Here is a 24,570-nt window from a genome sequence, read left to right as displayed (position 1 = left end):
CAAGCGTCGTTACCCCTTTGGGAAAACGGCTCAATGGCTCAGCGGGGAAATGGGTTTCTACCCAGAGGCCAAATGTGGAGGTGGGCAGGGGGTTGACCCTGAGGGGCAGGAGGGCGTCCACTGGGCCAAAGGGGCTTTTCTCCGCCCACCTTGCAAAGGTCGCCGCTGGAATCTAGCCTTGGGGACTGTGAGGATCCAGTTCCAAGGGACTGAGGTGCTGCTTTCTTCCTGATGCTCCAATGGTCTCGATGAACCAACTACCGACCCACCTCCTGAGACCACCTAGTACCCTTGAGGCTCCAGCCAGGAAGCGAGTTCCCGCCTCCCAGTGTCTTCCCCAGTTGCTCTGGCCCCTCCGCAGGCGTGGGCGCGTCCGTGTCTCCACCTGAGTCCCTGCCGCCCCTGCCTCCGCACGGTGACCCTGGGTCAGGAACAAAGCCCGCAGATTCTCCAGCTACCTTCTCCTGCGTTGGCTACAAGTGATGATCCCTGAAGTCACTGGCCACCCAGAAAGCCACAAAAATCGTGGAGATGGGAGCTGAGGTGGGAAGCCCAGGTTCCAGGGAACTCCGGCAGGCAGGCCTTGACCTTCACTGTTCCTACCGTGACGAAGCCCTCCCCCCAGCCCAGAAAGCATTTTGAGGGAGCTCTAAGCTTGGAAGACACAGAACCAAGCGGGAGTGCAAGGTGTAGGCGTGAAGAAAACAAATTAACTCTGATCTTTCTGGGTATATTTATTACAAAGAGTTAAACTGCTGTCGCTGTCGCCAGTTTCCAAAGTTTCCAACGCCGTAGCGGTAATGCCTCTCCTTAAAGTTAGATCAGACATTCTTAGTCCAGGGCTAACGTCGGAGGAAGAATACCAAGCGCTGGAAGGAACACTTAAGATGCAGTGAACAGTCCTCTCTAGGAGGAGGAGGAGATGATGGAGAGCCGACAAGATATTTGGGGGTTCTGTCGCGATGAACCCTACCACACACAAGCGGGCACGCACACACGCACGCTCGCTTGCGTGTGTACACACACTCACACACACGCTCACATTCCCAGTGTTTCTCCTGGACGGCCGCTAGAGGGAGGGCCGTTGGGGGGTCACGGAGATGAAACAAATATGGAGCCTGATCTCTGGCGGAGTTTGTGTTTGTCACTTTTAAAAGGCTTCGAGCGCTTGCGATCCAGGGGAATCTACCTTACTTAGGTTGGAACTGCACAAAAAGGAGAAAATATAAGTGTTATCTGCCCTTCACAACCACAGGTTCCTTTGGTTTGGGGACTCTCCATTCTGTTACCCCTTCTTCAGTACTCTGGACACTGCAAGCATCGAGGTGCCCAGAACAGAGCCAGGACACTTAACAAGTGCCTTTAGGTGTTAGTTTCTTTTCCCTGAAGGGAAATTTAGGAAAGGGCAGCAGAAATGTGAATCTTGTTTTCTGAATTATTTTCCCACCTTTGTTTAATCATTATTCTATACTTTAAAAAATATAGCTGATATATACTGTTCTGGCAAAAATGTAAAACTCAGTTGGAAATAGAATCGATCATATTACACTGGATAAAGAAACAAAATCCTCTTTTCACTATATTTCTGAGTTTGAATTTAATTTCTTACCGCCAACCTGGAAATAGTACAAAAACCTTAGAAAATACTACTTACAGTAACATATTACTTTAAGAAATACTGCTTTCTCCTACAAAGGCTCTTTAATTTCTCATGGATATTCAAGCATGAAAACCACCTAAGAAAAACAGTCAGGGTGTCTTGAACAGGTCGAATAGTTTCATCTCGTGACTGAATTAGGAAGTAGGCATGTGAGGGTTAAGCGTAGATTTGAGTTGGATTCTCGATTGGAATTTCAAGATTGAAAAATCTAATCCCGCTCATGTAAAAGGCGTCTCGGTGGATTTCAACTAACTTTGAGAAATGAGTCACAATGATGACTCAAACCAGAGCGAAAGAAAAAAGTGATTTCCCTGAAAACCAGGTGTTGAGCGCCTTCGTGACCCAATACCGGGTGCGCGCGCGCAGAGCCGCCAGACCCCTCTCCACATGGCTCTGGCTCCGTTAAATTCCGCGAGCGCACCCATGACAGAAATGCCACCGGTAAACTGTTTCCGAAGATGGGCTCGGGAGGGTTGACACTCCGCAGTGCCACCAGCGCTGTGTTCTCCCCAAGTCAGCCGCTTTCGACCACGCGAGCAGCAGATCGCCCTCTGCGCGCTACAACCCGCGGGGCGGGGAGCCCTGGCGCTCACCCCGCGAGCTCAGCTGGTGCTGACGTCGGTTCAGGCCCTTAAACGTGTCTGTCCCTGCGCAGGAGGGAACGGACTTTGTAGCAGTCACTTTGCCCGAAGGGAGTCGCGTCTCTGCTTTTGTAGGAGGCAGCTCAGGCTTCCCTCGCTCTTTCTGGATCTGCGTTTGTCTCTGTCCTCTTTGCACGGAGTCCTCGCCAGCCCCTCCAGGAGGCGCCTTTGGTGTCCGCACCCCAGGCGTGAACCAACAGGGCTTCCCATGCCCTGTGCTTATCCACAGGACTCGAAGACCAGAAATTACGAGGCGCGCTCAGGGATCGCTCAAGGAGCAGGGAGCTTTCTCTCTCTGATTTCGGTGGGGGGTGGGGGGCGTGATTTTTCTCAGAGCTGGTGAAAGCATCCTTTCCGCCCCTACACCTGCAACTTGTTTGGGTTTCTTCTCAGTCCTGTGTGTGCGGTTCCAACATCAAAGTTTTTCCTCCCTTACCCGAAAAATCTATCTGTTTAATCCATCCTCCTCCCCCGGCGCTGTCTCCGCCGGGCCTCCGCGCTGCGCGGTGGCTAGCGGATAGCGAGGCTCGCAGTGTGGCGGCAGCGGCGGCTGCGATTAGAGCGATCAGGCGGAGCACAAGAGAAGGAGCTGCTGCCCGGGGCTTCCTGAGTAACCCTTTGCCGGGCGAAAGAGCTGGGGAAGGGCGCAGAAGAGGAGCTGGAATCTTCCGGGACGCTGGTGCCAGAAAACTGGATTTTAATCACCTTCCTGGTTGTGCGTCTCTGTCCCTTTTTCTCATTTGGTAACTAGTCGAGAGAAGCGCTTGGCACGAGCGCTCTGCGGGACCCAAGCTCCCGGCTGCTCGGGAACCGTGTGTCCGCTGCTGCGGAAGGAGCAGAGGGGAGAACGCCAAACGGATGCTCACTGGAGCCTAGAGGTAGGCAAGGGGGTGGGATCATGATTCTAGTGCTCAGCCCAGATTCCAAAAGGGTGTTTGGTTTCATGGAGCCCAGGCTTTCTTCTCCCCCTCATTTCTCATCGCACCCTACCCTTTTCGGATTCAGGCTCAGGAACAACCAGATTCACAGCAACCTCAAGGTGGACTGCCTTCCACCGCTTATCGGCTGAATGCCTTGCTCCTAATGTGTCGTGGTATTGGGGGCTTTGTGAGCTGCGCTGCGAAGTTGATACTTGCAGATTTTGAGAAGGTCCCACTTGATTTTATTTAGTTTCTGAAGGGATGTGTTTCCTGTGGGTAAGAATTACGGGATATAAATGTCAGTGTCATATACAACTGCAATAGCAGCTCAGAGATCACCTTCATTTCCCCCCAAAAGTTTCCCCATGCAAGTTTTCTTATGTCCAGACCTAGTGCTTGCAGACTTGGCTTGTTTCATTATATATAAACAAGGGAGGGGGCTCTCCTTCTATTTTTAAAGTGCAAGATAACAAGGACATTGTAGTTTTGTTTCCTTTCTCCCCCCTCCTCCCACTCCCATCCCCCCTACCCCCGCCCCATGTTGCCCCTGTAACAAAGCACTGTGAGTGCAGAGAGAATGGAACACTTTTACAATCTGCAGGAATGGTGAAAGACGTTGCTGTTTCCAGTCTTCCCTGATGTTTTAATTTAAATACCTGATCTTTTTTAGTTGAGAGGTAATTTGGGGTAAGATTGAACTAATGTCTTGGGTGCACTTCTGCATGGTAAGAGTTTGTATACTGTGTATGTAATTGATCCCTATAGTTGCACGTTAGCTAATGGCAGAAATTGCATGAGAGGATAGAAACAGCCATTGATTTTTTGGCAAATGATATTTTTGGACTGTAGGGAAATTTTAAAAATCAATATTAAAATTTACGTAGCAAGAATATGAATGCATGGATGAAAAACAGAAAGGCAAGTTAACTTTGAGAGGGTCGTTTATTGAAAATCAGTGCCTGGGATTTCATATCTACACATGGTAATCAGTGAAATCAATGAACCAGTTAGTGTTCTGAGCTTGCAATACTTGGCTGTGTAGAAAGACTGCTGTTACATTTCATTTCCGATCTCATTTGTGGGAATAGAATAATGCTGGATGGGTTTATTCACTTCCTCACACGTGTGTGCTGTAGATTCCAGGATGTCCTGTAAAGCAGAGAGAGATCAGGTCCAAGATCTGGCCTCTATGCACATTGCCATCTCTCCACTACAAGATATCCTTCCCAATAGCTGCAACTAGTGGAAGCTGGACCATCTTCCTCTCCTACTTCTTGTATTATTTCTCTTCCCCTTCTTCTCTTGCTCCTATACTCTTGTAACTTCCAATCCTGACCTAAGTCTCGTCTGTGCAACAGGCCCTGTCACTCATAGATTCTTCCTCATAGGGCAGCTCTGAGTTGAAGTTGCCCTGAATTGCAGTAAGCTAATATCCCAAGAGTAAATTGTGTGCAGTTCTTGGGTAGGTACTGAGTGTACCCAGGCCCCCTGCTAAGCTAGGTTTGGAGGGGGGGTGGGGATGGGAAGGGCAGGGAGGCGACAGTACAACAGAAGAGGTGAGACAGTAATACTAAGCTAGGAACATGGAGAATTGGGGTAGTGCAGAAGAGAAGGAATAAAACTAAAGTCCGAGTTGTGTGTGTGTGCGTAGAGGATGGATTATCTTCAACAGGAATCAACCTTATCTTAGATCCACACGAGCAGGTTTATCTCAAAGGTTAGACTCCTCACTTGAGAAATGCTTTTAAAAAAATTGAGAATCCCAAGAAAATAAACAGCTCTCATTTGCAGTTATTGACTTTCAAATAAACTCTCAGTCGCAGGGTATAAAACAGTTTTTCTCAAATTTTAGTGCCTAAGAATGCGTAACAATTGAGATTTATGACCCCAATATAGGAGAAATTGATTCAAGAGGATCCAGTTAACTGCATGTTTAACGTCATGGGTGATTCCTTCTCCTAGTTCCAGAGTTATCCTGTGAAAAATACAGGTTTAGTGTTAATGAACTTGCTTTTGTTAGGAAGGTATCATACAACATGTTAATCTGAATTTTTTTCCAAGTATTCATCTTCTTGAACTTTACTTGTTTTCCATTATCGATGCCATTATTATTTCCCCTCTGTCTTGTTGGGAGATGGCTATTCTCAAATACAAAACCTTTGTCACTTGCATATTTGAAGCTCTGGATGGTGGCCTGGCCATTTGAGTTTAAAACCAAGGGTCGCTAATAATGGGGTGTCGGAAATGCTTCGTGATTACTGAGCCCTTAAGTTTCAAAAAATATCAATGTGCTAATGGGTTTGGTTAGCAGATAGCATTAAGTAAATATGATTATCTCTTCCTCACTGGAGTGAGGACAATTTTTAAAATGCTAACCTTTTTATTTCACATATTTACATATTTATATTCTTCTTAATTCTTAATTTCGTAATAATTCCAAAGTAATTCAGGTAGCTTACATGAGATTGTAAAAACAGAAAGTAAATTAAAACATTTCTACAATCAATTTTTTCGACTCTCTTCATTTTCATTAATAAAACTTCACAAAGGTGACATAAAAGGGAAGGAAATGATTGATGAAATCCTGAACCCAATGGTAAGATTGGTCATTTCTTTTGGGTATTTTTTTTGCATGTGACATTTCCATGAAATTCTTAATTTTCCCCATTCTTTGCAGCCAAAGGAAGTTGGTCATTCACTGTCATGGTCTTCAATATGTGTGGTATTCATTGACATTCTGGTATCTGTGTTCTAATTTCTTTGTTTTATAGTATTTTCTTATACAATGCTACTTCTACAGAACATGTTTTTGCAATAGTAAGCATTTCGAGTTTTCTGTTACTTAAAAAGTTTGCACAATAACAGCACAGTATCACATTGGATACAGGAAGAGGCTATTGTATTTGTTTATTGTCTTTAAAAAAGGCCACTTTATTCAACTGTGTTTTTGTTGGTTGAGTACTATTTTAAACTGTGTACCTGTTGAAATTTTTAAAAAATGCAGCTTACATGCTTTAATAAAATATGATCTCTCAAGTAATATACCACACAGACTAATGTGAATTATATGCTAATTTTTGAGTTGAGTTTTGTTTTTATTGAAACTCCAACAATCTCTTTAGATAGTTGGTTGATGACACCCTAACAAGTAGGAAACCTGGGAAGGAAACCACAGAACTAGTTTAATCCTAGCAAGGTAATATTAACTAAGAAAGGTATGTTTTTGTTTCATATTAACCCCAAATCACATACATTATGATTGATATATTGAGATTGAAACATAGTGCCACATGGTCCAGGATTCCTGCCACATTTCGAAAGCTTTTTGTAAACTAATTGCATCACTGATGGCAAAGACAATCCATTTCTATGTATAAAAATATGTAAAATTTTGCTTAGAAGTTCTAAAAACTTCTTCTATCATATAGTGCCTCTCCTCATGGGATGTGAGAGAGAGAATAGCCCACGTGGTGGCCCTATTGTGATGAATAATATTTTGCATAATTTTACCCTTGAACCATTTTTAGCTACATCTATACCAATGGAAACATTCGACTTTTCACTAGTGATACATTTTCTGAGAGCTTTTTCAAACTAATATACTCTCTATTAGAAGGTCTGAGGGCTCGTTATTGCCAAGGATGGCCGTTTTAAAAATAATTTCCCAGTCTCTGTCCAAGAAAACCTAGAAGCCATGACTCCTATCTTTTCTCCAATTCCTCCTCCTCTGTGCTCTGATATAAATCATATATCTATGGAGGATGTTATCCCTTAAAATGATTTCACATATACCAGCTATTTTTTTCATCAACTACAATGTTATATATATTCTCATCTCTGTTCTAGGTTCTTAACAACAAAATGGCTCCTCTTCCACACACACCGTTTGCATTTACATTAAATTTATCCATGCAACCTGAAAAAATCCACTCACACTAAGTCAATGATTTAATGGATTCCTTAACAGGTTGTTTTGCATTTTAATAGAGGACCACTAGAAGATAAATCCTAGCACATGTTTCCAGTGAAGGTTTTCAGGTCATTAGACAAAAGTCTCTGCCAGCTGAAGTCTCTGAAACCAGTCTCATGTGTTTAAGACCAGCTGTACAACCTGTTGAGGTCTGCCACTATCTGATATCTCATGTCGGAAGTGCCAGAACCTGTTCAAAGACTTCGGGTACAAACAAGGAACAAGAGCTTGAGTACATAACTGAGATTTAGACAAGAGAATAGGCCATTATCACTAATAAACCTAGGGACCAGAAGGTGGAATCCAGGGACTAGAGACACATCAGAGAGGTGAAACGCATGTTAGATCATCTGTCTTTCTTGGTTTGCCGTTGGCGAGGTTTGTGAATGGGATCAGATCAAAAGACAGAACTGTGGCACAGAGAACAAATCCAAAAGGCAGAAGAAATCACAGTGTCTGTGTCGGGTCCATCTTGTCTCTGGGAGTGCAGGGAGGACACCTGTCTGCCTGTGTCTTGCGGTCTTCTTTTGCCAGATGATTTGAGAAATTGTTTTATGGAAAGCCAACTAAAAGTTTGATTCCTAGTGAAAAGTAATTCTTTATTTTTTAATTCTTGGAACTATAACATAAATGTCTCCTAAGAATTACATCTCCTTGGTTACTTATAGAGCAAAATGGTTGTGGTTGGTCAACCACATAATTTAAAGTGTCTTACAATTTATATAAAAATACTATTATACTGAGATGCTTCTGGACTACATATTACAGCTGCTTAACATAAAGTGAAATAGAAATATCAGCTTCTGTTTTAAAGATGGATAAAACATTAGAAATGATTTATGTGACTTTAGGTGTTTTCTAACTTTCGTACAATTTTTATCTATGAATTAGTCAAATCCTCACCTCTTTTGCAGTGTTGAATTCCTTTCAGGAGTGAAGCAAGGAAGGGAAAAGAAAGAAAACTGTCAGTTTTAGCTTAAGATATTTAACTATGAATGATGCCAAAAAAGGCTCTCAAAGTTATTTTCTCATATTGTTTTTATCTTACTTCAAAGACTAAAAAACAAATCATATATATGTGTGTGTGTGTGTGTGTGTGTATATATAGGAATTTTCTCCTGGATTTAATGAATTTTTTATTCTAATTACCATGCCTACCCCTTTTCACAATGAAGTTCTTTTCCATTGCTACCAAGGACAGACTGTTCTGAATAATTAAGTAATCAATTAATTATTAATTACTCTAATGGTTTGATTCAAAATTTCTTAATAAGAATATTTTTAAAAAGACAGCTAATCAAATAGGCATAAATTAAAAATCCATAATTTCCCAATTCTTATTTTTTAATTTACTAAAACACATAAGCCAAATTCTATTCAAACTGTTATTTATATTGTACATTCTTATGGATTTCAATATACTTAGAAGAGTAAAAGTTATTCTAGTTCACCAATGTTGTGATTCAATCATTTGATCTAATTACTGTTTTAAAAATAATTTTTCTAACATTAACACAATACATATTATTCAGGACAATTTTTAGTAATGCATTATGTATTAAATTAACATCTGCACAACATTATACGTTCTTTTAAGTGGGTTCATAAATGTTAAACAAAATTTAAAATCGTTAAAAGGGTCTTTAGGTGTGAAAATGTATGAATAAGTTAAGCTGATATCATTATTTGAGTTATATTTTACAGAGTTTAATTTTAAAGTATTATAGGTGCTGCATCCTGAAAAAGTAATATAGTTGAAAAATAGTATATTCCTTACTATACCACTGCTAAATTACATATTAGCTGTGACTTTGCAGTGAATTTGGAAGCCTAATGCTCTGTGTGTTCAGTTGTTACATTGTCTTCTCTAAGAAATATTGTACTGACTTATTGAAAATATTATGGTAAATTTTTAGGGTGCAAATGTCCAAATGTGACACTTGGAATTATTAGATATCCCCCTCTTAAAATTCTGAAAATTGTAATGAATAAATGTAACAATTAATGTAATCACTAAAATTGACATCAAAATTACTGGATATTATGGTCTTCCCTCTATAAGGTTCTGAAATATGTAATAACCAAAAAGAAAAGAGTAAACAGTTTAAAGACTCTATAGATGTATATTCTTGCTGACCACTGTGTAAGGATGTGAGGGAATAAAATTTGATTCTATATTTTTGTAAACAGAGCTATAAAATCTATAACCCTGTGCAGATGCACACAACACATATACACACAAAAAAAATTAATAATTTTTTTAAAATGCCCACAGTTCCCAAACTCCCCACAGTTAGTTATTCACACTCTAAAATATCTGGTGTGTACTTACTTTTAGGAATGATTTTTCTATTGGTATTTAGGATTCATCTGAGCCATGACATACTGATGGCATTAGCATGTATTAAGGCATTGCAAGTGCGCTTGTAAACATTCTCTTTCCAAAAATAACTGGTTAATTTTGGTGCAAAAGCACAATGAGTCTGTACTATTAACCATAGTTATATTCTTAGGAAGGGGTGTATCGATTAACGGGAGGGAGCAGTAGCACCCCTACCCACCTTGCCAATGGGAAAAGAAAGATGACAGGCTTAGGAATAAAATCTTAGGAAAGGACACTAACTGCTCTAGAAAAAATCTAACTAATAAATAAAAAGTTGGCCAATGAAGATTTACTCTAATGAGCTTTAAACTGATAAAAATTGTGGCATTCCAGTATTTGTAAAATAAATATTATATATGACCTCTACATTAAAAACTATTCTTCTGGAAAACTATATTTTTCGACATGGTAAGTAATCAAAGACACTTTAGAAATTAAAAAAAATTATGTAATATTTTTATCTTTATAAAATAGCTATATGCTTAGACTAGAAAATTTAAATAATACAGTTCAGCCAAATAATAATAAATTATCATCTAGCAATTAATTTATGCCAGTTATTACTTGATGTACTTTACCTTTATTAACTCATCTAATCTTTACTGCTTCATAAAGTAAATCTTGCTGTTTTCCCAGTTTTTCAACAGGAAAATGTATGCTCAAGAAAGTTAAGACCTTTGTCCAAAGTTTCCCAGTAAGTTAGAGATGGAATCTGGATTCAAATCGAGGCTCCAGATACTGTTTGTGATTCCTACGCTCCAAGGGCTCTTGATGGTATTTCAAATAAATACTGTCAGCTGTAGTTTTAAGACATTTGACTGGCCTTCTAATCTCAAATCTAGCAGTATGTGATTGCCGGCACCAATTTTACTTTGAAGATTTTCTATCCTGATGTGGTGATCACATTTACTATATAAAATATATTATTGCCCTAATTTTCAAGTCTATATTTTACATTGTTAGAAGTTAATCATATGACTCTCTTTACTTGATTCACTTGATACTTTCTTTTTTCTTTACTAAAGGAAGAATGCTATTTTTAGCATTTAAGTCACAAGGAATATTGGATGTGATATATCAACATATATAAGTGCCGTTTTTATAAGGTACAACTTTTTTAAAAAAGAAAGCTTACCTGCACAGTGTTGACAGGAGACATTTACAATCATGCTTTTGTTGTTTGCACATATTTAATTTTTAACTTAATTGCAAACTCTGTTGAGTTCCTTCTTGTTTTATAAAGCGTGTTGTAAGTTCTTCTTCCTGATTCTTTCATCATCGTTAAGCGTGTTCTCTTTATGTGTATTCATCCAGATTGGGATATTGGAAGGCAGTGATCTTTATATCATGGTTTCTAATAGATCGATCTCCCTCTAGGCCTTCTTAGGTCAGTACGTAATAGTGGTTAATGGTACAAGGTCAGTAGTTGGACTGCTAGGCTCCAATGGTTAGTTACTCTGAAACTGACATTTTTCCTTACAGTGTCTTTGCTTCAGTTTCTCACTGCTAGTACCTCATGAGTGTTGCAAGATGTTAATGAGATAATTCAAGTAACGCGCTTATGTTAGTGCTTGGTACACAGTTCAGGCTCTTTAAAGGCAAGCATTTTGTACAAGTGTTTGTGGGGAGAGTAGTTGGAAAGTATAAAATCAGATAAAACTGCTTGGTAGTTTCATGTATGTAAATATCTTCTTATAGAATCCAAGTGTTTGTTATGATTCTGAGAGAGAAAATATGTATTTTTAGGTATTTAAATAAAAATACAGTTGAAATTGTTCACTTATTCTTGCTATTTGGACACTTAGGGATATTAAGTTTTCCAGCATTAGGAAAATAGATTCACAGACAGAAAAATGCAACAAATAACACCTGCCTTAAATCCTACGAAAGAATACCCGAAAAAGTTTTACCCAAGTGAATTTTCCTAGTGAATGACTAGTTCAATTAAAAATGAAACAACGAACAAAACACTAACAGAGGGAGGGTAGTTTTACTGGTGTTTGCTTTGAGCAGCTATAGTTTTAAAAAAAAGCAGCATAGTTGACAAAAACAACCTAGCTTTCTTCTGGAATTTTATTTATTCTATATCACTATATTGTTGAAAATTATCTGAAATGAAAGCACAGTTATTAGAAATAATTGCATTTTTATAAGGACTTTACATTCTATTCTGATTTCATTACAGCTACATTTATAGGAGTTACATGTCTTTTTTTTTTTATTTGTTTTTCAGAACAAAACAGTGGCCTTCAGGCTCCTTTACAACTCAGTAACATCGACTAAAAGTTAAAGTAAAATAAACTTAAAAGTTTAGATAGAAAATAAAGTCTTAGAATTGTGTTCACTTCTAAAAGCTGATTCCTAGGAAAGAGAGATTTGCCTCTCTGGTCAAGTCTTCAGCCTTAATTCTGCAGCCAAAGTGTCTTACCCACTGCCACTCAGAAGGATGTAATGCAATCAGAACTTTCCCAATTTAAATGATCATTATCAGACAGATAATTAGGAGGCTAAGAATTAAAAGAAAGAGCACTGGAGAGATTATTAGCCAATTTCACTCTAAAACAATACGGAATCAATACCATATCTCTGAATATGTGTGCACTGATTGTTAGAGAGGGAATGTAAATGCAGTGGATTGCCCTGCTGTGGAACTGTCTGATCATGTCAGTGGAATGTTTGATACTATAATGCTCCTGACACTCATTGATCTACTGATCTTGTCCTTTGCTTTTTTGTAGTTTCTCAGTAGCAAAAATATGGACACATTATTGGGCTTCCATGAACACACTGCATATTACTTTAGAGTCTTTCATTGCTTTCAGTAATTGCAGTGATAATACCTTTTTATAAAAGAAACATTACTAATATGAGTCTTCTGTAGTGTTAGGTTTCGCAGGGGGTCTCCTCTTGATCTAGAACTTATAGATAAAATCCATCTTCATTATGTCACACTCAATATATAATATGAAACAGGGAGAGGAGAGCTATAGTTAACACATCTATCTGGAAAAGAAAAAGAGTAGGAGATGCATCTCAATGATCTTTGTGGAATATATTCCATTTTATTCTTGCTTGCAGACTGGCAATTTACTTCCAAGGTCATCTCTTCCTTGTCATACCTCCCTAATGTAGGCATCAACCATCATACAATACTACAATTCTATGCTCTCACCTGTCTTCTAATGCTAGAACTTCATTAGGTACAACTCTACATCCCAAGTTATCTCAGTGCACGGTGTTATCAATGTGTCACTGCTGTGTGACATTGGATCACTGCCATGTCACACATAGGTCACCATCTTCCCAGACTCTGATAACAATTTTCTTGCTGCTCACCAACTGACTTCTAGATAGGACGTTGCTGCAACACAACTTACTTCTCAGTACAAATTTCTATATCACTTAAAATGTTACTTTTTTTTTCTAATTTTAGAATATTACATCCCAATAATGGAAGCTTGAAAAATACAGAAAAAATATGTCTCATCAATCCTACCATTGAAAAATATCCCTGTTAATTTCTAGTTGTCTGTAATTCTTCAAGTTCATTTTAATTTTAAATAAAATAGTTTTGTCATTTATAAATTTACTGTGAACATTTTTATGCCAAAATCTTTCTATCACACAATGGTTTTACCATTACTATGCAGTTCTGCTATATCTAATGTTGCAACCTGGTATCAGGCAAAGTTAGAGCCAATGATGTATTTTGTTGTTACTGTTCACAATTTTTTAAAAGTTGACTTGGCTGTCCACACTTGTAATTTGAAGATTTTTACAATTTTCTGCCTCTTTTGAAGATTCAGAACAGTAGGGCAATTTGCTGCATGGGAGGGATGGGCTGCAACAGAGAAGCGATTATTTCACTTACATAGGGCATGGTGATCCCAGATTACAACTGTCACCACGCCACCTGAATCTTGATACCCCTGCTTTATGTGGCATTGATTTTGTAGCACTATAAATATTGATTCCAAAAATATCTTTATATATCTTTGTGGATATCCTCAATTATTTTCTTATTATCTATTTCTAGGAGTAGAAACTTATTGGGTTAAAGAATATATTGAAGACAGGAAGCAATCTGCACTTCTGCTCAGCTATATATTTTCCCATCTTATTGCTGTTTTACATTGTGTTATTTTAATGATGAGATTGATTTTAAAAATATGATAATTTTCTTATGGCTGAGTAGTATTCCATTACATATATATACCACATCGTCTTTATCCATTCGTCCCTTGATGGGCACCTAGATTGCTTCAAAGTATTGGGTTGGTGTTTACCATAGGGGAGGCAGGGAGGGGAGAGGGCAAAAGGGGTGATTAGGCTCACACATGTGGTGATGGACCAAAATTATTTTTTGGGTGGTGAACATGATGTAATCTACACAGAATTCAAAATATATTACGATGTACATCTGAAAGTCATATGATATTATAATCCAATGTTACTGCAATAGAAAAATATTTTTTAATATGGTAACTTTTCATGTATATACCTCCATTTCTGAAATTATTTCATGTCATTTTGAAGTTTTTCTAATGAGTGATCCATTTCTCTTATTAATATTTTTCTCAATTTAGTATCCTCAACTTTTGATGATATGTTTGAAATACATATATATTGTTTAAATTTTTTAAATATATTAATATTTCCCATTACTTCTGCCTTTCATGGATTTGCATAAAAAGCTTTTCAACTGTACAATCATTTGAATATTCACATTTTTGTCTTCTATTCTTGTTTTGTTTTACATTTAGTTACAGTTGAGTTAATTATGAGATATTGATATGGATCTTATTTTTTAATAATTTTCCAAATAGTTAACCAATTATCCAATGACTATTTATTGAACAGTTTAAATTATGATATTAGAATATAATTCCAAAGTAATATTGAGGGCTACCTATAAAAGAAAAATTATTTCATGTTCATTTAAATGGCACAATTTGCTATTATTTGTTTAAGTCATCTTATATATTTTGTTCAGATGTTATTAATAGGGATTGTGTCTCCCTCCTAGCAAGATAACCTCAGTTGTCATACTAACTTAATGTGACTCATACAATACTTCTTACTCAGTCAAATTTGACCAAAAACTATAGAATTCCACTAGGATAATTATTAAAAGTAAATCAAGCACTTTGGTTCATTTAAACACTAATCGTTTCAGGTTGATCATACAGTAAGAGTAACCTAACACTGTAACAAAATATGTATTAGCAAACTTTTAACATCGGTAGAAAATATTATTCCTTTAAAGGTCATTGAAATTGATCCTAGTAATGTGCTATTTAAATTGTGTCCAAATTGTATGTGGAAATCACCTTCAGAAGAGAGGGTATTTTGAATTAGTTTACTATAGGTCACTTCTGTTATAGAAGATACTTTTAGAATCAAACTGTCTAACAAAAATATTTCTAAGTTTTGCTTTACCACCCATGCATTTAAAATAGTAGAACAAATTCCTTCTCATCAAGTATCTAGACAGCTACTTGGTGTTCTTTCCAATGAGATAGACCTTTTTATGTTCCACTGTGAAACTGAAAGAGCTGCTATAAAATTAATGAGTTTGCTTGAATTCATTACAATCCCTAAAAAGAATGGCTCCCTCTGTCTCTATTTTGGAGACGAGTTTAGGAAACCAAACATCCCTATTTTAGATAATGTCTGCTCGGAGACGGTTTACTATACACTTTCCTGCTGTTAAATAATATACATTTGACATTTCAAAATTAAAGTAAAAATTCAGCAATAAAAAAGTTTTCAAAAATTAATTCTTTTTATTTCCTTTTTCTATTGGAATGGAAATATATAGCATGCCTTGATTACATGCCATTTCTATCAATAATTGGCTGGAAATACATTTAAAAATTGAGACTTGAATTAACATTTGTCCTTTGAATAATGCACAGATTTGCTATTCTGCTCTGAGCTACTTGAGTAGGACTCGTTTATTCTTCTAAGAAGGAATAATACTAGGAACTTAGAATAGGAAGTTTTACAGACACATTCAAGATATTTAGTTTGCAAAGCATCTGCAAGTTCAGAAAAGCAGAAATAAGGATCATGTCACAATTATCACAAATAAGTATGCTTATATGTATACTGTGCATTATATTTTGCTTGCTCCCAAATCCTTTGGGTAGAAGAGAAGATGGGTATTGTTCTTACTTAATATAGAGCATACCTATTTGAAAGTTGAATGTCTGTAAATGGATAATTGATTCCTGTATTATAAGATGGGGCATATATTCCAAAGTATAAAAGTAGTATATATCCCAATTATGTTTTTTTGTTGTTGTTGGTGCTGCTTCTATGATGCCCACATAATCTGGTGACAAAGTTCACACATGCCTAGGAGCCCTAGATTGGAAGGTGGCAGGCAAAGAAAGACTACATTGTCACCAACTCCCATCAGAGGATTTAGATAATTGAGTCATTTTATCTTTACTTGGAACTCAAGATGAAGTGAGGGGAAGGAAGTTAAGCCATGTGAGGCAAAACCAGTCATGGAATACCAACAAGACCCATCTGGAGATGTCAAGAGAACCCTTTTCAAGAGTAAATATGTATTGAAGAGTCTCAGCTTTCCCAACAGGAAGACACTACCATAATATGATAACTTGAGAGCATTATTCCATAACTTACTTAATAATGATATTTAGGTGATTGTTTCAAAGTATAAAGTGAAAATATTTGAATTCAATGAAATTATATGGGAATCATGCAGATTTATTAAAAGCAATGCACAAAGAGTTTAAGTGAATTAAATTAGATTGCAAAGACACGGATTGGCAGAGCTGGGATGAGATACCAAGATTTCTGGCTTCATTTGTAATATTTTTGCCATTGGACACAATTCTGCCATTTTGTACCCTAGCATGTAGAACACATAGTTATGTTATCCTAGTTTGACAGATTTGGGTTTCAGAAATTCAACAAAACCCTTTGTATATATCTCATTCACTTTAAATCAAACTCCATATTTGAAGGCTTTAGGTTAGTCATAGAAGTTCTGTATTCTGGGAGTGATAAGAACGCTTTTAGAATATCTGATTTTCTTCTTCTAAGAAGATCTTACAAAACTGATTAAACAATATAGGTTATATGCAGCAGGATTCCAAATTCTTCTTTTTTTATGATGTATTCTTTTGGACATACTGTATTTTATTTTAATTTCCAGGAAGCACTTTGGCATGATAGAAGGAAAATAAAAAATCTGAATTAAGACTTTTGAATTTTTGGCTCAGCCCTCTCTTTTATTACCTGTTTAATCTTGGATAAGCCTTTTATAATTTCTGAATCTCAGTTCCAAATTTTAAAAAAATGCGAAGCCTGATTTAAATGACTTTAAATATTCCTTCTAGAAACACTGATATTCTTTAATTTTACAAACATGCATTTTATTATTCAAGAATATCTTCTCTTTTGATAACTTGCATGAAGTGGTTGGGTTTAATTTCACTTCTTTCAGCTAAAGTTCCGTAATTAAGTTTAGGTGCCTTAGATGAACACCCAAGTGTTCCATTTAGATATTGCAGTGAGAGAATTCTGGTAAACTGTTTAGTACGTGGGTTGTTGTTACCCCATAAATGCTCAGATCATTAGACATTTTGATGATATGCAAGTTTGACTCTGGGGCATAATTGAGTCATCGTTGAGCACTGTCAAAATAAATCTCTAATCACACCATTCTGTAGGTTGACTGCTGGATCCTGAACAGTACTTTTCAAGCTTTTGAATAAACACAACAGAGAAGTCTTAGCCCTAAATTTAAATAGCTCTAGGATTTGAAATAGCTTGCTGTATTTAATGAAAACTTCAACAACTTGAAATGACTTGTACTTATCCTTTACCATCTACCAAAATGTTGTTTCCTCCCGCTTTAACACCATCTGTAACTGAGATTGGAAGTTAAAGTGAGATAAAAACCAGTGAGTCAAAGCCAAGCTAAGTCTTTAGAATAGCTTCTTTCCCCTTTCTGTCAGCTGAACATGTGAATAATCACATGGAACCTAAGGGTGTAAAACCTGCATCACAGTGAATAATGAATGACTTAGTTCCAATTAAGAAGTTTCCTTTAAAAAAGAACAAGTGTAATGGCCCTCTTATGAATAAATTAAAGTTACTTTGAAAACGTGGTTTTGTCAAACTAAGTTGAACTGCTTTTCCTTCACTTCTGGAGAGTCCCTGATAGTGACTATTGGACCTTCCAACTTTTATTTTAGAGTTTAGTATTTATTTTCCACGTCTTACTTTTGAGAGCAGTGCTTTCTCAGAGCAATTCTACGCTCGAAAGCTCTGTGTAGAATAGCAAGATTATTTACAGTGTAAAGTATTAGTTCATTTCATGAGTTATTTATTATTTCATACATATGCATGGGCGTAAGAGAGAGAGAGAACACTTTAAATAGAGATAGCATGATTAATTTTTTGAGATTTTTCATAAGTGTTAATCTTGCATATAACATGTATGGACATTGTACATCTGTCTTAAACATATGATAATAAGCCATATCTTTATACATGTAAGAAGATTCTTTTCATTTAGACATATGATTCCAGCAGTTAGGTAGACAGGGAGGTACGAAGGTCTGAACAGGTGGTGCAACTGTTAATAATACCTCACAGTACAGACTTTTCCATACTTTGCCTCACATGATTATTATGAGAGCTGTCAGGGTTTTAGGGCAGGTATGGTTATACCTATTTATAGATATAAAGACTGGAGTTTGAAAACGGTACAAAGCCAGATTCACACAGCACTCCTAGAGCTGCCATTGAATGCCACATTTCTTGACCTCTGGTGGTGTCCTTTTCATATAATGCAGTAAGTTTAGGTTGGTTAAATTCACCTGAAAAAGTACAGTCTCCCTCAACGGCTTCGCATGTATGAGAATTGGAACTGTTCATATTCAGGTAAGATTTCATTTTTATCTTCCAGAATAGCCTGTCATGAAGCATTTAGAAATGGATGTAAGTCCAGAAAAGAAAGTTATCCAAATATTGTGCGTGTGTGTGTATATGTAATGTTTGGATAACTTAGTATAAATAATATTTGGATATATATCAGTTATTTATAAATATCCACAGTTTGAAATACATTCATGTAAAAAATGATCTAATTTTTAACTAGCCAATGGAAATCAGGAAATGAGTTGGAGGAAATGAAACTCTTCCTTGACTCCCAAGAGTCAGGATATTGAAGAGATATCTGCACTCCCATGTTCACTGAAGTTTGAGAATGTTCCCTCTTCAGTTTTTGAGAAGGATTGGCATGACTTCTTGTTTAACTGTTTGGTTGAGTTCACCAGTGAAGCCATCTGGTCCTGAGCTTTATTTTGTTTGGAAACTTTTGATTGTTGATTCAATCTCCTTTCTAGTTATACATCACATTTTCTGTTTCTTCATGATTCAGTCTTGGTGGGTTATATATTTCTAGGAATTTATCCATTTCTTCTAGGTTATCCAATTTGTTGGCATATAACTGCTCATGGTAGTCTCTTCAAATCTTTTGTATTTCTGTGATATCAATTTTATATCTTCTCTGATTTCTGACTGTACTTTGTCTTCTTTCCTTTTTCTTAGTCTAAATGTTTCTCAATTTTATTTATCCTTTCAAAAAGAAGTTCTCAGTTTCATTGATCTTTTCTAGTCTCTGTTTCATTTCTTTCTGCTCTCATCTTTGTTATTGTCTTCCTTCTCTTGACTTTGGATTTCATTGGTTCTTCTTTTTCTAGTTCCTTGAAGTGTGAAGTTAGGCCATTTCTTTTTTCCTAATGTAGACGTTTATCACTATAAACCTCCCTCTTAGACCTTCTTTTGCTGCATTCCATAAGTTTTAGTATGTTGTGTTTTGTTTTCATTTGTCTCAAGATATTTTTTGATTTCCCCTTTGATTGGTTAGGAGTGTGTTGTTTAATTTCCACATCTTTTTAACTTTCTGACTTTTCTCCCATTGTTGAGTTCTAGTTTTATACCATTGAGGTCAGAAAAGATACATAGTATGATTTAAATCTTCCTAAATTTGTTAAAGCTTTTTTGTGACCTAACATATGGTCTATATTGGAGAATGTTCCATGTGCACTTAAGAAGAATGAATATTCTGCTGCTGTTAGATGGAATGTTCTGTATATGTCTGTTTGGTCCATTTAGTCTAAAATGTAGTTAAAATCCAATATTTCTATACTGGTCTTCTGTCTGGATGATCTATCCATTGCTGAAAGTGGGGTACTGAAGTCTGTTACAATTATTGCATTGCTCTCTCTTTCTTGCTTCAAATCTGTTGATATATGCTTAACAGATTTAGAGCTTCTAATGTTAGGTGCATATATATTTACAATTCTTATATTCTCTTGATGTATTGACTCCTTTATCATTATATAATGACCGGTTTGTCTTCTGGTACAGTTTTTGACTTACAGTGTATTTTGTCTGATACTAATATAGCTATCTCTGCTCTCTTTTGGTTTCTATTTGCATGGAATATCTTTTCCCATCCCTTCTCTTTCAGTCTATGTGTGTCTTTAAAACTGAAGTGATTCTCTGTAGGCAGTATATAATTGGGTCTTGGTTTTTATATCCATTCATCTACTCTATGTATTTTCATTGGAGAATTTAACCTATTTTAATTTAAAATAATTACTGATAGCTAAGGACTTAATATTGCCACCTTTTTAATTGTTTTCTGACTGTTTTGTACTTCGTTTGTTCTTTTCTTCCTCTCTTGCTGTCTTCTTTTGGGATTTGATGATTTTTCATAGTGGTATGCTTTGATTTCCTTCTTTGTCTTTAATGTATCTACTATAAGTTTTTGCTTTGTGGTTACCATGAGACTTATGTAAGACATTTTATAACAATCTATTTAAGCTAGCAACTTAGCTTTGATCATATACAAAAAATTCCTTTTTACTCAGTCCCCCACACTTTATGGTTTTTGTGTCACAATTTACTTTTTTATATTATATATTCATTAATAAATTATTGTAGCTAAAGTTATTTTTAATATTTTGCTATTTGAACCTTTATACTAGAGTTATGTAATTTACACACCATCATTACAGTATTATTCTGAATTTGAGTATATACGTACTTTTACCAGTGAGTTTTATACTTGTGAATGATTTCATATTACTAATTAACATCCTTACATTCCCTTTTACAGAACTCCTTTTAGCATTTCTTATAAGGCAGGTGTAGTGGTAATGAACTCCCTCAGCTTTTGCTTATCTGAGAAGATTTTTATTGCTCCTTCATCTTTGAAGGGCAGCTTTGCCAGGTAAAGTATTCTTGGTTGGCAGTTTTTTTCTTTCAGTAGTTTGAATATATCATCCCATTCTTTCCTGGTGGCAATATTTCTGTTAAAAAATCCACCGATAGCATTATGGGAGTGTCCTTGTATGAGATGAGGCTATTTTTCTCTGCTTCCGCTTTCAAAATTCTCTCTTTGTCTTTGATTTTTGATAGTTTTATTGTAATGTTTCTAAGTGAAGTCCTCTTTGGGTTGAATCTAGATGGGGACTTATGAACTTCAGGTATCTGGGTGTCCATGTCTCTCCCCAGATTTGGGTAATTTTCAGCCATTATTTTTTAAAATATTCTTTCTGTCCCTTTCTTTCCATCTCTACTGCTTCTGGGGATCTCTTAATGTGAATATTGTTTTACTTGATGCTGTTTCATAATTCTCGCAGGTTTTTTCACTCTTTCATTCTCTTATCAATCTTCTCCTTTGACTGGATAATTTCAAATGGTTTGTCTTTGAGTTCACAGATGCTTTCTCCTGATTGATCAAGTCTGTTATTGATGCTCTTTATTGCATTTTTCATTTCAATCATTTTATTCCTTAGCTCCAAAATTTCTGCTGATTTATTTTTATGATTTCTGTATTTCTGTTAAACTTCTTGTTTTTTTGTGTATTGTTTTTCTGTTTTCATCGAGTTGTCTTCTGATGATCTCTTGTAGGTTCTTGAGCTTCCTTAAAAACAATTATTTTGAGTTATTTGTCCAGTAACTTGTAGATCTCCATTTCTTTGTGGTCATTTACTGGAAAATTATTGTGTTCCTTTCGTGGTGTCATGTTTCCTTGATTTTTTGTTTCTTATAGCCTTGTGTTGATGTTGGCATATTTGATGGAGCTGTTACCTCTTCCAAACTTTATGGACTGGATTCACTGGGGAAAGATTTTCACCTGTGGGTGGGTGTGAGGGTGCCAGCTGGGCAAAGTGTGGTGGTTCCTGTTTCAGTGAAGGACCAGCAGCATAGTCCCCATGCATCTGTGTCAGCTGAGGTCAGAGGCCATAAAGATTGTAGGGATCCTCAGCAGCCAAGGATGTGTTAGTTTGCAGCAGTGTCAAAAGCTGTTGGGGTTTTTGTTGGTGAAGGCTGCTGGGGTCTTTCTGATCTATTTTATCTCAAGGAGAATGTCATGGCCAAGAGTATTCCTCTTGGCACCAGGTCTGGCTCAAGATACTCTCACAGTTGTGAATGACACTGTGTCTAATATGCTTGTGCCCATGAAGCAGCCATAGACATGGGTTCTGAAGAATGAGTGCTTGATGAATGACAGTGTCTTTGGGGTCTTGGGTTCGAACTAGCCCACAGAGGTGGTAGATCTAGTTCCTGAGACATGAGTGAATATGGAGCACCTATGGAGCCAGATTCTAAAGCACAAGTATGCACAGGATGGACACAGAACCTGGTTCTGAAGTGTGAGTGCACATGGAATAGCCCTGGCTCTGGGGCCTAGGGCATGTATGGGGTTAGGAAGGTAGGAAGGTGGTAACCCTGGTCCTGGGGTAGCACAACAGCAGCTCCTTCTTGGGGCATGTGTAGCAGCATCTCTCTCTCTGGGGGGTGAGTGGCAGCAATGGCTGTTGGTAACCTCATTTGCTAAAGTTGCCAGTGTCCTCTGCAGAGCAGGCTGCTAGGGTCTGTGCCAAAAAGCACTGTACCATCCTATGAATGCTGTGGGTAGTCCATGGCTGTCATAGGAGTTGTTGAAGTCTTCAGCAACAAAATCTGCCAATGCCCTCTGCAGAGCAGGCCACTGGGGACTACAGTGGCACCTGCTGCATGGCTGATATTGATAGCCCCTGCCCTTCCTCTTTGCTGCTAGCCGTCTCCAGACATCTCAGCTAAACTGATCTCCCCAGCAATTCTTTCCATGAGGTTATTCTCCATTTTATGCTCCACTGTGTTGTTGTAGATTTTAATTGGACACCTGAGACCCCTTAGGGTTATTTTCAGTCATGGATAACTGTCTAATTGTTGCTTCTTTGTAGAGGGCTGATGGCTGGTATCTCCTACTCTACCATCTTGCTGACATCCTTAACTCTTCTTTTTTACTCAGCTATTCTCCATGTCATTGCCATAATCAATCAATCTATTTATCACCTTTCTAGGCATGGCAATTTCAATCCACTTAATGAACATGACTGACTTATTATTTGCAATATATTGTAGTAAAATCCTAGTCTTGTATATAAATCTGCCTAATCTAGTGCAAACCTAGTTCTCTCAGCTTGTGTCTCTCGTTATTCCCATCTGTGACTCTTCTTGAACCAGTGACTTTCCAAAGAAATCTCACATGTGAAAGTGACTTTGGTCACACTATTTCCATAAAATACTCTTTTAATTCTCTTATTAAATTTCTCTTCCTAAAAGATCCAGTTCAAATGCCATCTCTTATGGAAATCTTTCCTAGTCACTCTAGATAGAATTCAATATATCTGCTTAAGTTGTGTCACATAATTCTGTTCACAATTCTCTCATAGTACCTCTGCATTTTATTAAAATTCTCATTGCCCATCTGGGCCCCTTGATATAGTGAAAGCTGTCTATGGGGAGGAACTGTGTATAATTCCTCTGTGAAGTCTTTTCATGTGGCACAATATAAAACATTGTAAATGCTGCTCAGTAGTTTACTGAAGCAATGAGAGGGCATGGAGAAGGCAAAAGAAGCTAACTCTTCACCTTGATAACTCACAGACCTCAGGTGAGGAGGGAAATTGCCATCAATATGAATGAAAATATCATAGCCTCCACCTTGTCACAACTCCCAGGCTGAGTCTGTAGTTAGGGGCCGAGAGTAACGGAGAAACATGATGTGGCTTAGTGGAAAGCTTGATGACCTGGAATTCATGAGGCCTAGGCTCTGATCCTGGATATCACTTACTAGCCAAGTACTTGGCCATTGTCTTTATCTAGTCTCTATCTACAAATGAAAGAAATAGATGGTAAACATTTCCATGATTGCATTTAAGGGTTGTTAGAAGGGTTGAATTCAAGTTTCCCAATGTATTTAGAAAAATGGTAAATTATTTAAAAAGCAAGTTTGTGTCATCTTGCAGGGAAATTTGCTCCAAGCTGATATCTTAGATATTATAAAAATGATTTCTTAAGTTCCTAAATTTAAAGGTGCCTTTTCTCCCGGCATAAACTGGTCAATGAACATAAACTCCTATGGCTTATAGTAGTGTGAAATATATTAACTGATGAATAGCAAACTACCATTAATATCAAATGTAATCATACCTTACTTTTTAAATGACACTTTCAACTTTGTAAAGTGGTTTTCTATCTCTCGTTGTATTTTAGAATAATCTTAGGGGATAGGTGAAGTAGGTGTTATTTTCCCTGTCTTACATGGGCTGAAAATGAGAGAGATATTAAATGACTTTTCCCTGCATTGCCAAGCCATGATGACATAGAAGTGAAACTTGACTGATTATTTGCAATGCATTACAATTTTTCTAAAACGTAGTAAGGACTAGAGACTGATTGTAATACTCAGATCTCCTGGGATATTTCTCAATGTATTGGTTCATCCTTTTGTAAAAAGAAAAACTGGGGCCTGGCTGCTGGGCTGAGTGGGTAAGTTCATGTTCTCCATTTCAGGGGCCCAGGATTTCACTGGTTCGCATCTTGAGCGTGGACCTAGCACTGCTCATCAGGCCACGCTGAGGTGGCATCCCACACAGCAGAACTAGAAG

At 37.2% G+C, this 24,570-nt stretch overlaps 1 protein-coding gene across 1 annotated transcript in view; it reads left to right on the top strand.

Moving 5' to 3' along the window:
- Positions 1-730: 730 nt before the first annotated feature.
- The window catches only part of PCDH15 (protocadherin related 15), a 1,592,394-nt gene continuing 1,568,554 nt past the window's right edge, over positions 731-24,570 (top strand). Inside the window, exon 1 of the mRNA XM_070487986.1 lies at positions 731-3,179. The gene's annotated coding sequence lies outside the window, so the exon portion shown is untranslated. The remainder of the gene's footprint in view (positions 3,180-24,570) is intronic.

The sequence above is a fragment of the Equus asinus genome, chromosome 2 (genome assembly GCF_041296235.1).
Source record: "Equus asinus isolate D_3611 breed Donkey chromosome 2, EquAss-T2T_v2, whole genome shotgun sequence".
Taxonomy (NCBI): Eukaryota; Metazoa; Chordata; class Mammalia; order Perissodactyla; family Equidae; genus Equus; species Equus asinus.
This window is presented reverse-complemented; position numbering and strand designations above follow the sequence as displayed.